We start from the raw sequence: 16,089 nt of genomic DNA, 5'->3' as shown, positions 1-16,089 counted from the left end.
GGGAGATCTAAATATAATGAGAATATTAAACAGAAAAAAAAGCAGGTCCTCCCTGCTTCCTCTGTCCAGAAATCTCATAACTTTAGAGATTCCAATTGTACCTGGATTTTTTTGGTTGTTTTCAAATGCCTTAAATTCAGTAAATAAGTTTAATTCCATGCACTTGGCTCCACAAGTCAGCTCCATAAAATGCAACATCACACCATCTGATAATTCATCTGGTGAGGAAAGTACCAATAGCTCCACCTAGAGTTAGTCAAACAGATGACAAAGTTTGCCAGAAGAGGAACGACAGGAGATTCACAACACTTCATGATCTCAGTGTTATTAAGGGAAAGGGAAACACAAGGAAATCTGCAGATGCTGGAAATTCAAGCAACACACACAAAATGCTGGTGGAACGCAGCAGGCCAGGCAGCATCTATAGGGAGAAGCGCTGTCGACGTTTCAGGCTGAGACCCTTCATCAGGACTAACGGAAAGGGAAGGGGGGCAGGATTTGATGCTTCAGATCAAAATTGCATTAGCTGGAAGGTTAAGCTGGAAAGAACAAAGAATTGATGTACAAGATTGTTGCTAGTACTCAAGGGTCTGAGTTATGGAGAGAGGTTGAGTAGATACATATTGTTATTTGAGAGCATAGGACATTGAAGGGTGATCCTACAGAAGTTTATAAAATCATGAGTGCATCAATAGGGTGAATGAGCACAGTCTTTATTCAGGGTTGGGAAAAGCTGGAAGGTGATAGGTGGAAAAATTAATGGACTGAAGAAGAAGGAATCTGATAGGAGAGGAGAGAGGAGAAGGGAAGGAGGAAGGTTTAGAGAGAAAAGACGACCAGTACTACTTCGATGTCAAAGAGCCTATTTCTGTGCTACAACTCTCTATGACTTGAAATTCCTTCTTGAAAATGTTGTTTCCTTCCTCCAGCCCTCCCCAAAAGGTGCTGCTTGTCCTGCTGAGTTCCTCCAAAAGATGCTTCGTTGCCGGAGAGGTTGTTACCCCTCTCAATACTGAAGGAGTGAAGGACAAGTTAGAGGTTTAATAGTAGCCCCTGATGATACAACAGTGGTTATCCTCATCAATAACAATGATGAGTCAGCAAACAGAGAGCAAGTATAGAGGCTTGTCAAATGCTAGACAAAATAAATGATTGTGAACTTCAAGAAGGCACAGTTGACTATTCTCAATGACTCCGCTATGAAGAAAGTAAAGAGTACAAAGTTTCTTGGTATGCGAATAATGGACCATCAAATCTTTACCCACAACAGCAACTCATAAGTTAAGAAGGCACAGCAGTGTCTACACAAACTGAGGAGATTAAGGCATGCAAGGTTCCCCACAAACATCCCAACAACTTTCTACAGGAAAACCATCGAGTGTCCTGTCTGGCTAAATCACTGTGTGGTACAGAAGTTACAAGGGCCCAAAGCATTGTTGAGAATCCCTACCGCCCATCCCACAATTTCTTGACCTGCTACTGTCAGGAAGGAAGTACAGGAGCATCAGGCCTACAATGGGTAATAGCTTCTTCGCCAGGCTGTGTGTGGCCTCCGTTGGTCATGGTCGACTATAGATACTGTGTCTCTGGTAGTCACTGGGAGTGGCTTCTCTAGGGCGCAACCCAGGGCAGAGTTGATATGGAGATCCGTCTGTTGCCCATGCAGTGGGACCCCCCCCCCCCCTCCATGCTGATGACCGGTCCAAAGGAACGACAAAAGTCGATACGGTTTGGAGCCAGCAGCATCGAAAGGGGTTGCCGTGCCGGTGCTGGGTACAGCAGTGAGCCACCTTTGGGACTCTGACTCCGGATTTTTCCTCAGGGTTTACTCCCAAAGCCTTTCCCGTGAGCAGGTATAGCCACAAGGCAGCGGATGTTTGAAATCGGAGTTTTCCCTCTCCTAGATGAGCTAGCATTCATGGTTAACGAGCCCCCTCTGCCCGGAGTAGCTGGTTTTAAGGCGCCAGTGGGCCACCTTTGCCCCTTCTCCTGGCAGTGAGAACAGCTCCGCCCGGCATAAGAACTGTGCCACACGTGAAGGCCTGGAGTTGGACTTGGTTGTCAGAAGCTGTTTGTGACACTCGCCATGAAGAGCATTTGTTTAGGCTGTGAAACTAATGAATACCTTGCCACCACCAAGGTCTTGTCAGTAGGACAGCAAGGTATTAATTGTTTACTGTACAGTTTACCTGTGCTAAGCACGACACACAGTTTGAAATATATTTCATTAATTTATTTGCAGCAATGTTCCGTTTTATGTGTATTGCGTGATGTATGTACTTTGGGTGCACTGTAGTTCCAAGGAATGTTGTTTTGTTTGGTTGTATATACGTACAGTCAGCTGACAATAAACTTGAAATTGAGCTTCAGCTTGACAGCATGTCTCAAGCCTGACCTCCCTTGGGTTAGAGCTAACCACGAGGAAGTCAGATGATGAACTGCTGAGATTCCAACTGCCTGCTTGCTGGCCTCTCCACCATTTCACTTGAAACTGAACCCACTGTCCTGTGCACTGCCAAGCAACCTCCGATTCCAGGGCTCCAGGCCCTGCCTGCACTCCCAGGTTGCCTAGAGAAACCTGGGAAAGGCTTGCAGCTTCTGACTTACTTCCAAGTCTAAGTTGGGAGAAACTGCCTTAAATTTAATATTTTACTGTATGGTTCCTTTTTGTACTTATTCATTTTGTATCTCATAAATATGTTTGTTCTGATAAATATTTTAAGTATGAAGCAATTTTTAATAAACAATATTTATTTATTTAAGTTAGGAAGTAAAAAGATCACAATGACTAGCATTGTCTTTGTCATTAGCAGCTTTTAATCAGAAGACAGCAATGCACTGCCCACAAATTTGCATTTATTCATTTCACTGTTCAGGTTATTATCACTGGGGAGAGGGGTGGTGGTGGGGGTGGTAATGGGGATAAGCTCCTACTACCTATTAAATGCTCCCAATAATATGCACCTCAAATTGACTCTGACACCAGGTCTAGCTCCTGACTCTCACATGTGGCTGAGCTATTAAACCGGACAGAACCAATCCTACTGACAGGAGAAGGGGCACCTTAATATCAGTCACTTCAGACAGATGGTGCTTGTCAGCCATGGTTGGCAGCTCATCAAGGAGAAGGAAAACTCTGCTCTCAAACCTCCGCTACCTTGCGGCCATACCCATTCTTGAGGAAGGCTTTGAGAGTAAACTCTGAGGGGTAAGTCCAATGCAGGATTCCGTAAGGCAGTCCTAAGTTAACTTCATCACTAACTGGCAACTTCTGTGACCTCTGCTGTTTCTTTGGGATGATCAGTTGCATGGAGAGAGGGAGGTTGCAGTATGGGCAACAGCTTGCTCTCCTACTGTACTGTCTGGATTTGCTTCTAGACAGCTAAAATGCAACATCTGTGGCTGACTCTGACCAAGGGAGGTCTTAGATCTCTGAGGTTTCTTGCAAACTCCACACAATCAGTAAGAAAAGTTTTGAGAAGTTCATGATTATTGAGCAGTATGAAGTCCCACCTTCCAGCTACATTGGCCCTACATTGCCAAAAAAAGTGTAATCTCCTATTGGCTTCCCATTTTCATTCCACTTCCCACTTGCATTCTGACTTGTCAGTCCACAGCTTCCTCTACTGCCGTGATGAGGTCAGAGGAGCAACACCTTATGATCTGTCCGGGTAGCCTCCAACCTGATGGCATGAATATCGGTTTCTTGAACATTCCATAATGACCCCTGCCTCCTTCATAGTTCCACATTCCCGTTTCCCTCTCTCACCTCCCTCTGATGCTCCTCCCCGACCTTCTATCCTTTCATATCATATTCCCCCTTCTCCAGACCTGTATCTTTCACGAATCAACTCCCCAGCTCCTTTCTTCACCCTCCCCCACTCGTGCTTTCACCTATCACCTTGTGTTTCTTCCTCCCCTCCCCCCACCTTCTAACGCAGTCTCCTCATCAGTTTTTCTCCAGTCCTGATGAAGGGACTCAGCTCGAAATGTTGGCTGTACTCTTCCATTGATGCTGCCTGGCCTGCTGAGTTCCTCCAACATCTGCAGATTTACTCTTGTTTGTGATGACAAAAGAATCAATTGTGGACTTCAATAAAGCATTAGTTTACCACTCTCTGTAGCACATCAGTGGATCTGCCATGGAGAGAGTGAAGAGCACGAGGTTCACGTAACAGATGTTCTAACCTGAAGCCACACCACCTCCTTTTTATTCAAGAAAGCACACCAGTGTCAACACTTTCTGAGGATATTGAGTCATGCAAGACCCCCTGTCTTCATTGTATCAGAAGAGTGTACAGGAGCACCATTAACAGTGTACTGTCTGGCTGCACCATTGTACGGAACGAAGCCTCCAGGGTCTACAGAGGTTAGTAAAAACTGCTGACAGGATTACTCAGGTCTTCCTCCATCTTATTAGTGGCATTAACTGGGTATATTATAGACGAAGGGCTTGAAGCATTGCCAAGGACACCTACCATCAGGATGGAGGTACAGGAGCAGGACAAGGACTGCCAGCCTGGGTAAAAGCTTCTTCCTTCGGGCGTGAGACTACTAATACCCTGCTGTCATCAAGGTCTTGTCATTAGGATCACAATCTGTTTACTCTATTGCTTACTGTTTATCTGTGCTGCACATTACATGCATTTTGAATAATATTTTAACTTATTTATTGTAATATTTTGTGTGTGATATACATTTTGTAGTCCATAGGAATGCTGTTTTGGCCATATATATGTACAGTCAAATGACTACTTCTGTGAGAAGGAATGGATACATACTTTGAGGGCAGTTTGTCTTGTCTGGTAAAATGAAAATACTGATGAAACATCTCAGTCCAAAACCTCAGCTTTCTTCCTCTTTCAATAGGTGCTGCCCGACTCTGAGCTCCTCCAGCATCTCTGTGTGATAAAATGGACTTTTGATCTCACAATCTTCCTCATATGATCTTGCACATTATTGTTTACCTGCACCACATTTTCTCTGCAGCTGTTATACTTTATTCTGTATTATTGTTCTACCTCGTTGACCTCCGTGCACTGTGCAATGATTTGATCTGTGCATACAGTATGCAAAACAAGTTTTTCATAGCATCTCAATACATGTGAAAATAATAAACAAATCCAATTCTACAGCCCCTCATTTTGAAGCTCTGTCTTCTCATTTATATCACTCCCACTATTGGAAATACCTCACTGCACAAGTTGGCAGGGTTGTTAGAAGGCATTTGGTGTGTTGGCCTTCGTTAGTTGGTGGACAGAATTCAAGTGCTGCAAGATAATGCTGCAGCTCTATAAAACTCTGGTTAGACCACACTTGGAAAACTGTTTTCAGCTCTGATTTTCTCATTATAGATAGGAGGGATGTCAAAGCTTTAGAGAGGGTGCAGGAGAGGTTTACCATAACGCTGCCTGGATTGGAGAGCATGTCTTATGAGGATAGGTTGAGTGAGCTAGGGTTTTTTCTCTTTGGAGCAAAGGAGGATGAAAGGTGCTTTGATAAAGGTGTACAAGATGATATGTGGCATCGACATTGTGAATAACCAGAGAATCTTTCCTAGGGTGGAAATGCTAATACAAGGGGGCATCATTTTAAGATGTCTGGAGGAAACTACAGGGGGATGTCAGAGGTAATTATTTTAAACAGAGAATGGTGGGTGTGAGGAATGCACAACCAAGAGTGTGGTGGACGAGGATATATTAGGGACATTTAAAAGACTAATAATAATAATAATAATAATAATAATAACTTTATTTACATTATACAGAATAAAATGTAAGCAAATATACTAAACTACAGTGCCTATAAAAAGTATTCACCGCCCCCATTGGAAGCTTTTATGTTTTATTGCTTTACAATATCGAATCACAGTGGATTTACTTTCGCTTTTTTGACACCGACCAACAGAAAGACTCTTTTGTGTAAAAATGAAGACAAATCTGTACAAAATGATATAAATAAATTACAAATATAAAACACAATGTAATTGATTGCATAAGTATTCACCCCTTTCGAGTCAGTATTTAGTAGATGTACCTTTGGCAGCAATTACAGCCTTGAGTCTGTGTGGATAGGTCTCCAGCAGCTTTGTACATCTGGACATCAATTTTTCTCCATTCTTCTTTACAAAACTGCTCAAGCTCTGCCGGATTGCATGGGGATCATGAATGAACAGACCTTTTCAAGTCCAGCCACAAATTCTCAATTGGATTGAGGTCTGGACTCTGACTTGGCCTCTCCAGGGCATTTAACGTTGTTGCTTTTATGCCATTCCTATGTAGCTTTGGCTTATGATGGGGAGTCATTGTCTTGCTGGAAAACAAACCTTTCAAGTTGCAGTTCTCTTGCAGACTGTATCAGGTTTTCCACAGCCTGTTGCAGTGAAGCATCCTGCAGTCACCACCATGCTCCATGGTAGGAATGTTGTGCTTTTGGTTTACACCAAACAGTGTTTAGTCTGATGGCCAAGAAGCTCAACTTTGCTTTCATTAGACCATAGAACCTTCTTCCAGCTGACTATGGAGCATCCCACATGCCTTCTGGCAAACTCTAGCTGAGATTTCATGCGAGTTTTTTTCAACAGTGGCTTTCTCTTTGCCACTCTCCCATAAAGCTGCCATCGGTGAAGCAACCAGTTAACAGCTGTTTTACGTTCTGCCGAAGTGTTTCAGCCCGAAACATTCACAGGTGTACTCTTTTTCTCGATGCAGCCTGGCTTGCTGAGTTCCTCCAGCATTTTCTGTGTGTTGCTCGAATTTACAGCATCTGCATATTTTCTCTTGTTTGTGAGCTGTTGTATGTGTAATCTCTCCCATCTCAGCCACTGAAGCTTGTAACTCCTCCAGAGTTGTCATGGTGGCCTCCCTCACTCGCCCCCTTCTTGCCTGATCAGTCAGAGTTTGATAACGGCCTATCTAGGCTGATTTACAGCTGTGCCCTATTCTTTCCATCACTTGATGATTGACTTAACTGTACTCCAAGGGATATTCAGTGACTTGGAAATTTTGTTGTATCCATCTCCTGACTTGTGCTTCTCAATGACTTTTTCGTGGAGTCGCTTGTAGTGTCCTTTTGTCTTCGTGGTGTAGTTTTTGGCAGGATACTGACTCTCCAGCTGTTAGACCTTCCAGATACAGGTGTATTTTTACTACAATCAATTGAGACACCTTGACTGCACATGGTGATCTCCATTTAACTAATTATGCAACATCGAAAACCAACTGGCTGCACCAGTTATGATTTTGTATGTCATAGTAATGGGGGCGAATACTTAAGCAATCAATTATTTTGTGTTTTATATTTTAATTAATTTAGATCACTTTGTAGTGATTTGTTTTAACTTTACATGAAAAGAGTCTTTTTCTGTTGATCAGTGTTGCAAAAAGCCAAATGATTTAAACACTGTGATTCAATGTTGTAAAAAATAAAACATGAGAATTTCTGGGGGGGGGGGGGGGAGTATTTTTTATAGGCGCTGTAGAAAATGTAATCAAATGTAGAAGACTGTGTGGCTTTACACCTCTGACTGTGTAGCTAAGCACAGCTTCAGAGCCATATTCAAGTTTGCCAATGACATTACTGTCTTGGGCCGAATCAGAAGTCATGATAAATCAGCATATAGGAGGGAGACTGAAAACCTAGCAGAGCAGTGTCATAACAACAATCCCTCACTCAATGGCAGCAAGACCAAGGAACTGATTTTAAACATCAGGGGAGGGAAATCTGAGTTCCGTGAGCCAGTCTTCATCAGAGAAGAGGATTAGCAACTTCCAATTCGTGGGTGTTACTATTTCAGAGGACCTGTCCTGAACCCAGCATGTACGTGCAATTGTGAAGGAAGCTTGGCAGTGCCTCTACTTCCTCAGTAGTCTGCAGAGATTTGGCATGGCATCTAAAACTTTGATAACCTTCTATAGATTTGTAGTGGGGAGTATATTGACTGGCTGCATCACAACCTGGTATGATAACACCAATGCCTTTGAACAGAAAATCCTACAGAAGATAGAGGATTCAGCCCAGTACATGCAGGACAAGTCCTCCTAACTACTGAGCACATCCACACGAAACACTCCTGTAGGATATCAGCATCCATCATCAGAGATCCCCACCACTCAGGTCATGCTCTCTTTTCACTACTGTCATCAGATAAAAGGTACAAGCGCCTCAGGCCTCACGCCATCAGGTTCAAGAACAGTTACTACCCCTCAAACATCGGACTCTTGAATACAAGGGGATAACTACACTCACTTGCCCCATCATTGAAATGTTCCCACAACCAACGATCTCATTTTTAAAGACTCTTTAGTTCATTATCTCATGTTCTTGTTATTTATTGCTATTTATTTATATCTGCATTTGCACAGTTTGCTGTCTTCTGCACTCTTGTTGATATTTCATTAATCCTGTTATAGTTACTGTTCTATAGACAATAGACTAGGTGCAGGAGTAGGCCAATCAGCCCTTCTAGCTAGCACCGCCATTCAGTGTGATCATGGCCGATCATACACAATCAGTAACCCGTTCCTGCCCTCTCCCCATATCCCTTGACCCCGCTATCTATAAGAGCTCTATCTAACTTTCTTTTGAATGCATCCAGAGACTTGCCTTCCACTGCCTTCTGGAGCAGAGCATTCCACATATCCACCACTCTCTGGGTGACCATCTCTGTTCTAAATGGCCTACCCTTTATTCTTAAACTGTGGCCTTTAGTTCTGGACTCACCCATCAGCGGGAACATGCTTCCTGCCTCCAGTGTATCCAATCCCTTAATAATCTAATATGTTTCAATCAGACCCCCTCTCATCCTTCTAAACTCCAGTGTATACAAGCCCAGTCGCTCCAATCTTTCAACATATGACAGTCCTTATTTTATTTATTTTCTATTTATTGATATACAGTGTCGAATAGGTCCTTTCATCCCTTCAAGCCAGCAACCCTCAATTTAACCCTAACCTAATCACGGGATAAATTACAATGACCAATCAACCTACCAACTGGTACATCTTTGGACAGTGGGAGGAAGACCAGGTGGTCACAGGAAGAATGCACCAACTCCTTACAGACAGCCGTGGGAATTGAACCTAGGGCACTGGTACTTTAAAGTGTTGTGCTAACCAATACGTGTGCTAACCAATAAGTGTGGCGCCCCACTTGTTGACAAATATGTACTTTGATAATAAATTTACTTTGAACTTTGAAAATCAACAAGCATTAAGTAATAGTATAAGTAGGCCAAATTTTAGAAAAAAGCAGATTCTTATAAGTGTTTTGAAACATTCCACGGCACTAGTCTGACATATCTCAGTTGGTAGAGTATTCTAGCTTACTGGAGCACGAGCACAAGACCACATCGCTAGTGCTTGGCTCTCGGAACGCAAAGCAAAACAGTATTTGTGGGTCTAAGATTACAAGTTGGGATGTGTAGAGATAGACACCTTTACATTAATTGCATGATTTATTCTCTCCATATTGTCAGGAATTCCTCCTGATTCTATCATTTACCAACAGATGAAGGATAATTGTCTAGGTACATGGATGAGAGAAAAACAAAGGGCAATATGGGAGGAAGCATTAGATTGATCTTAGATACATTAACTGTTCAGTACAACAACATGAGCCAAAATGCCTGTACTGTGCTGTGGAGTTTTATGTCCGATGCTCTCTACCCTGTGATGTCCCATTAGAATCTGATATGTTTGAGTAAGTTCATATTTCCTTCTTCCAAACGGTTCTAACCTCTCCTTGGTAAAGCATTCAGTGTTGCTTGATGTTTTCTCCTAAATTACTGTATCCTGCCTGAGAAGTTCAAGATTTTATTTGTACAGCTTACACTGTGTCAGGGCTGTCAGGGAGTGACAGCTGTTAAAGGCAGGCAAGCAAGTAGACAGATCGTAAGATTCTTAATTAAGCTACATTTGGTTTACAGGCTTGTGGCTAAACATGCACTGTGCTTCAAAGATCTATACTTTCATTTTAACAAGTCTACAATTTGAGCATTAAAAGTCCATCTGTAGAGCAGATGACAGGAGCACATGAACTACAAGAGTACAGCAATTACACATTAGAAGTGATTTAACTTTTGAAGCTTTATGAAGCTTAATGGTGTAGCAGTTCTATATTTTAATCTCACACTTCTGTAAATATATAAACAGAAATTCGCAGATTCGACAAACAGACTCCTTGGAAAAATGTTAAAAGCTGACACTGCAAGACAACTTTTCATGGAACAAACACCACCAATTTCTTAAATGCACAAAGAAGCAGTAACTTACGTTCTGCACAAGTTATTTGCTGTTTGTTAATGTATTTTGCATTTTCCTTATTTTTACATCATTGAGGGAGAGGGTTAGAGATTACATCAATTAGAGATGGGTGGAGGCAGAGACTGATGAAAGGAAAGTTGGCTCAACTCACCTGTGGTGTCTGTAGTGTTGGCACCATCACAGGGATCCTTATGTTAAGGAAGCCTGAAGAGTTCTATGCTTAAATGCTCAGGCAAACCATGACTAATCAGTGTGAGTGAATTGAATGAAGAGCTCTGCCCTCATTTTCCACGAGGTTTATTGACATTTAATTTCATGTTGGTTTTTGCAAGTGGGTTTCATAATTTGGAACAGATGCACTAACAACACAAATTACTATAAATGCAGGGCTACAGTATAGAACTCAGAACAACATAGAAGAGAATAGGCCTATCAGCCTACAATGCCACCATAATATCAACTAACATTATTAGTTTTGAGACAAAGCTTTGGCCCTTAAACTGAGGTTTCCTCTTTGATCAGGATGGGTAGAACTCGAACAGCCTGGCCCTCATTTCTCAGGTTTTCAATCTTACAATCTTTGAAATCTTTGGTATGTAATGTTGGCCATTTGATGGGCAATATGACAATAGTCAAACTTACAAGTCAAGATCATCTGCTCGTTTTTGGAATATGTGATAAAAATGCCAAGACCTCAGTCCTTCCCCTGCCAGTGACACTATATACCAGTTTGACACTGGTCATTTTAGAAATACACTTACTGAACACCAAGCTCAAAGCAAGTACCCCCATTTCATCTGCAACTCCCTAAATGACACCCCTCCCTGGTAGTCTGTCCTTGCCATTATCACCTCCCTACATATTCTCCAAAGTTACTGACCCATCGATTGGCTACAAGCACCCATAGCACTGTTGTGGATCAGTAAAGTATGGTTCATGTGAAGCTCATCCCAACAGAACAGCTCCCTCATTGCCCAATACTGCAGCCCACAAATTCAAACGCACTTCTCCCACACCAATCCTTGAGCCATGCATTCAGTTCACTGATTATACACACCCTCTACCAATCTGCACGCAGATCAGGTAACAATCCACAGATCATTAGCTTTTTGTTTTGGCATTTTAACTCATGGAATGCAAAGAAGTGGCAGAGGGAATCCACTGCAAATTAGTTGAAGGAATAAGTTCAATAGGCATTCATTTCAATAGGACTAGAATTTTAAATCAAGGATGTAAAAGAGTGGCTTTATAAGGCACTGGTCAGATAGAGAATGGAGTATTGTGAGCAGTTTTGAGCTCTTTATCTGAGAAAGGACATGTAAGCATTGGGGAGACCATTCAGCCCATTATGTATACTCTGTCATTCCATCAATGCAGACTTATTATTTCTCTCAACTCCTTTCTCCTGTCTTCTCATTGTAACCTTTGATTACCTTAATAATCATGAACCTATCAAACACCACTTTAAATATACCAAAAGACCTGGCCCCCATAGCTGTCTGTGGCAATGGATTCCACAGATTCAATACCATATAGCGAAAGAAAGTCCTCCAAGTCTACACCTAAGGGATATCCCTCCATTCTGAGGCTGTGCCTTCTGGCCCTAAATCCAGCACTACAGGAAACATCCTCTCTATGTCCACTCTATCTAATCTTTTCAATATTTGATAGGTCTCAATAAAATTTCCCCTCATTTCTTCTTAACTCCAGTGTGTGCAAGCCTAGAGCCATTGAACACTCTTCATATGTTAAGCCTTTTATTCCCAAGAAGGAGGAACAATGGTGCCTAACGGCAACTGATTTGCTTGCATCTTCAGAAACAGCTCAATTTCCATCATTAACATCTCAATTTTTCTGTTTTAGGGTTCTTCTGAAGACCCTGACCTGGAGTTACACACGTACTTCGGTTCTTTGCGGTAATGGGACCCGCTCTCAAGGTTTTACAACTGTCTGTTATTCAACATGCCAAGAGTGCAGGCTAAGAGCTCAGCTCACCTTTGGAGGGCCAAGATCTCATGGCTCTGGTGGCGTGCGGATAGAAGGTTGGTGTCCTGGCAGATTGGTGTGTCATGGGAGTCGGAAGATCTATAGCTGTGTGCCCAGAGACCTGAGATCGGAATGGACTTCTAACATCATAAACCAGCGAGCTGTTTGTTATGTCTCCCTTCTCACTGTGAAACAGAGACTTCTCTCTCTCCCTTATTAGAGAGAGAGAGGGAGAGAGGGAGGGAGAGAGGGAGGGAGAGAGGGAGGGAGAGAGGGAGGGAGAGAGGGAGGGAGAGAGGGAGGGAGAGAGGGAGGGAGAGAGGGAGGGAGAGAGGGAGGGAGAGAGGGAGGGAGAGAGGGAGGGAGAGAGGGAGGGAGAGAGGGAGGGAGAGAGGGAGGGAGAGAGGGAGGGAGAGAGGGAGGGAGAGAGGGAGGGAGAGAGGGAGGGAGAGAGGGAGGGAGAGAGGGAGGGAGAGAGGGAGGGAGAGAGGGAGGGAGAGAGGGAGGGAGAGAGGGAGGGAGGGAGGGAGAGAGGGAGGGAGAGAGGGAGGGAGAGAGGGAGGGAGAGAGGGAGGGAGAGAGGGAGGGAGAGAGGGAGGGAGAGAGGGAGGGAGAGAGGGAGGGAGAGAGGGAGGGAGAGAGGGAGGGAGAGAGGGAGGGAGAGAGGGAGGGAGAGAGGGAGGGAGAGAGGGAGGGAGAGAGGGAGGGAGAGAGGGAGGGAGAGAGGGAGGGAGAGAGGGAGGGAGAGAGGGAGGGAGAGAGGGAGGGAGAGAGGGAGGGAGAGAGGGAGGGAGAGAGGGAGGGAGAGAGGGAGGGAGAGAGGGAGGGAGAGAGGGAGGGAGAGAGGGAGGGAGAGAGGGAGGGAGAGAGGGAGGGAGAGAGGGAGGGAGAGAGGGAGGGAGAGAGGGAGGGAGAGAGGGAGGGAGAGAGGGAGGGGGAGAGGGAGGGGGAGAGGGAGGGGGAGAGGGAGGGGGAGAGGGAGGGGGAGAGGGAGGGGGAGAGGGAGGGGGAGAGGGGGGGAGAGGGGGGGAGAGGGGGGGAGAGGGGGGGAGAGGGGGGGAGAGGGGGGGAGAGGGGGGGAGAGGGGGGGAGAGGGGGGAGAGAGGGGGAGAGAGGGAGAGAGGGAGAGAGGGAGAGAGGGAGAGAGGGAGAGAGGGAGAGAGGGAGAGAGGGAGAGAGGGAGAGAGGGAGAGAGAGAGAGAGAGAGAGAGAGAGAGAGAGAGAGAGAGAGAGAGAGAGAGAGAGAGAGAGAGAGAGAGAGAGAGAGACACTGTGGTATGTCAAATACTAGGTGAACGAGTAGTCCTCGGGGTACTGCAGGTCTGTGTCTTTGCTTGTTGCTTTGCTGCATGCTTTGAGTGCTCAGTGGCGAGTGTCGATGCTTTTTTTGCTGGTGGGGAGAGGGGGATTGTTGCTTGCCACCGCTTATGCGCAGGAGGGAAGGGAGCTGTGGGGGACTTTGGGGTTCTGACATTTAACTGTCATTCAATCTTTGGGGGCACTCCTCTGTTTTTGTAGATGGTTGCGAAGAAAAAAACAAATGCCTGATAAAGTTTCAGCATTACTTCTTCACTTTTATATTCTAGTTCTCTCAAAATAAATCCTAACATTGCATTTGCCTTCCTTACTACCAACTCAATCTGTAAGTTAACCTTAAGGGAATCCTGCATGAGAACTCCCAAGTCCCTTCACACCTCTGATTTCTGAATTTTCTCATCACTTATAAAATAGTCTACACACTTATTCCTTCTACCAAACTGCATGACCCTGTTCTTCCCATCTGCATTTTGTTTACCCATTTTCCTACTCTAAGTCCTTCTGCAGACTCCTTGCTTCCTCAAAATCACCTGCCCCTTCATCTATCTTTGTATTGTCCACAATCCTGGCTACTAAGCTGTCAATTCCGTCATTCAGATCACTGACTTATAATGTGAAAGAAGCGGTCCCAACTCCAGGCGTTGTAGAACACCACTAGTCAGCAGCAGTCAACCAGAAAAAGGCCCCCTTTATTTCCATTGTTTGTACAGTATTCTGTCAGTCAGCCAATCTTCTATCCGTGCTATTATTTTTCCTCTAATTCCAGGAGTTTTTTTTTCTTGTTTAGCAGCCCCATGTGAGGCACTTTGTCAAAGAACTTCTGAAGATCCAAATAAACAAAATCTATTTTCTTTGTCTATCCTGCCTGTTATTTTCTCAAAAAATAACAATAGATTTGTCAGGCCTTAAGGAAACCATGCTGACCTTGGCCTATTTTATCATGTGCCTCCAAGTATTCCAAAACCTCATCCTTAATTATGGACTCAAACATATTCCCAAATACTGAATACAAGCTAACTGGCCTATAAATTCCTTTTATTTGTCTCTCTCCCTTCTTAAAAGACTGGAGTGATGGTTGCAGTTTTCCAGTCTTCCAGAACCATCCCAGAGATTAGTGATTCTTGAAAGATCATTACTAATGCCCCCACAATCTTTTCAGCAACCTCCTTCAGAACCCTGGGGTGAAGCAGTCCAGCTGACTTATCCACCTTCAGACCTTACCGTTCTGCAAGAACCTCCTCCTTAATGAGAGCAACAACATTCACTTTTGTCCCCTGACACTCGAATTTCTGGCATACTGCTGGTGTCTTTCACAGTAAAGAATAATGCAAATTACTTAATAAATTCACCTGCTATTTCTTTGTCCCTCTTACTTCCTCTCCAGCATAATTTTCCAGTGTCCGATATCCATTTTCATGTCCCTTTTACTCTTTATATATCTGAAAAATCTTTAGGTATCTTCATTTATATTATCAGCCAGCTTAACTTCATATTTCATCTTTACTTTCCTTATTGCTTTTTCAGTTGCTTTCTGTTGATTTTTAAAGGCATCCCAATCCTCTAATTTTTCACTAATTTTCCTGATGTTTTACATGCCCTTCTTTTTGTCTTTATGCTGTCTTTGACTTCCCTTGTCAGCCATGGTGGCATCAACCTTTAAAATATTTCTTCCTCTTTGGGATGTAACAGCCTTCGGAACTGTTCCCAGAATCTCCAGCACTGCTGATCTGCCATCATCACCACTAATATCTCCTTCCAACTATCTTTGGCAAGATCCTCCCTCATGCCTCGGATATTCTCTTTATTCTAATGGAGGAGAACTTTCACAAGAATGATCCCATGAGTGAAAGAGTTAACTTATGAGGAGCGTTTGATGGTTCAGGGCTTTAGTTGGGGGTGGGTGGGGGGAAGCACCTACAGAATATTCAAAGGATGTGGAGAGCATAGTTCCAATAGTGAGAAGTCTAGGATTAGGGAGCACAACCTCAAAATACAAGGACATCCTTTTAGAATAGAGATGAGGAGAATTTCTTCAACCGAAGTGTGGTGAATCTGTGGAACTTATTGCCATAGATGACTGTGGAGGCTAAGTCTTTTGGTGTATTTGAAGCAGAGGTTGATAGCTTCTTGATTATTAAGGGCATCAAAGGGCATGGGAAGAAAAGAGGAATATGGGGTTGAGAGTGAAAATAAATCTGCCACGATGGAATGGTGGAGTAGGTTCAACAGGCCAAATGGCAGATTTATTCTGCTTCTAAATCTTATGTCGTATGCTCTTCCGTCAGTCGAAATCTCCAACAAGCAGTTTTCTTTCAAAGATCTTCGGAACCACTTCATGAAAATCATGGAGAAAAACAGGCTTAAGCTGATAACACAAGAGAATCTGCAGATGCCGAAAATGTTGAGTAACATACACAAAATGCTGGAGAAACTCAGCAGGTCAGGCATCATCTATGAAAGGTTTCGGCCAAAAGCATCAATTGTTTAATCCCATCCCGAGATTCTGCCAGGTTTTCAACCAATT

General features: G+C 43.7%; 1 protein-coding gene across 1 annotated transcript in view; it reads right to left on the bottom strand.

The window, feature by feature from the left end:
* The window catches only part of stard15 (StAR-related lipid transfer (START) domain containing 15), a 154,572-nt gene that overhangs the window by 22,220 nt on the left and 116,263 nt on the right, over window positions 1-16,089 (bottom strand). The gene's annotated exons all lie outside the window — the stretch shown is intronic.

The sequence above is a fragment of the Hypanus sabinus genome, chromosome 15, assembly GCF_030144855.1.
Source record: "Hypanus sabinus isolate sHypSab1 chromosome 15, sHypSab1.hap1, whole genome shotgun sequence".
Classification (NCBI taxonomy): domain Eukaryota; kingdom Metazoa; phylum Chordata; class Chondrichthyes; order Myliobatiformes; family Dasyatidae; genus Hypanus; species Hypanus sabinus.
Note: the sequence above shows the minus strand (reverse complement) of the source record. Positions and strands in the feature narration are given on the sequence as shown.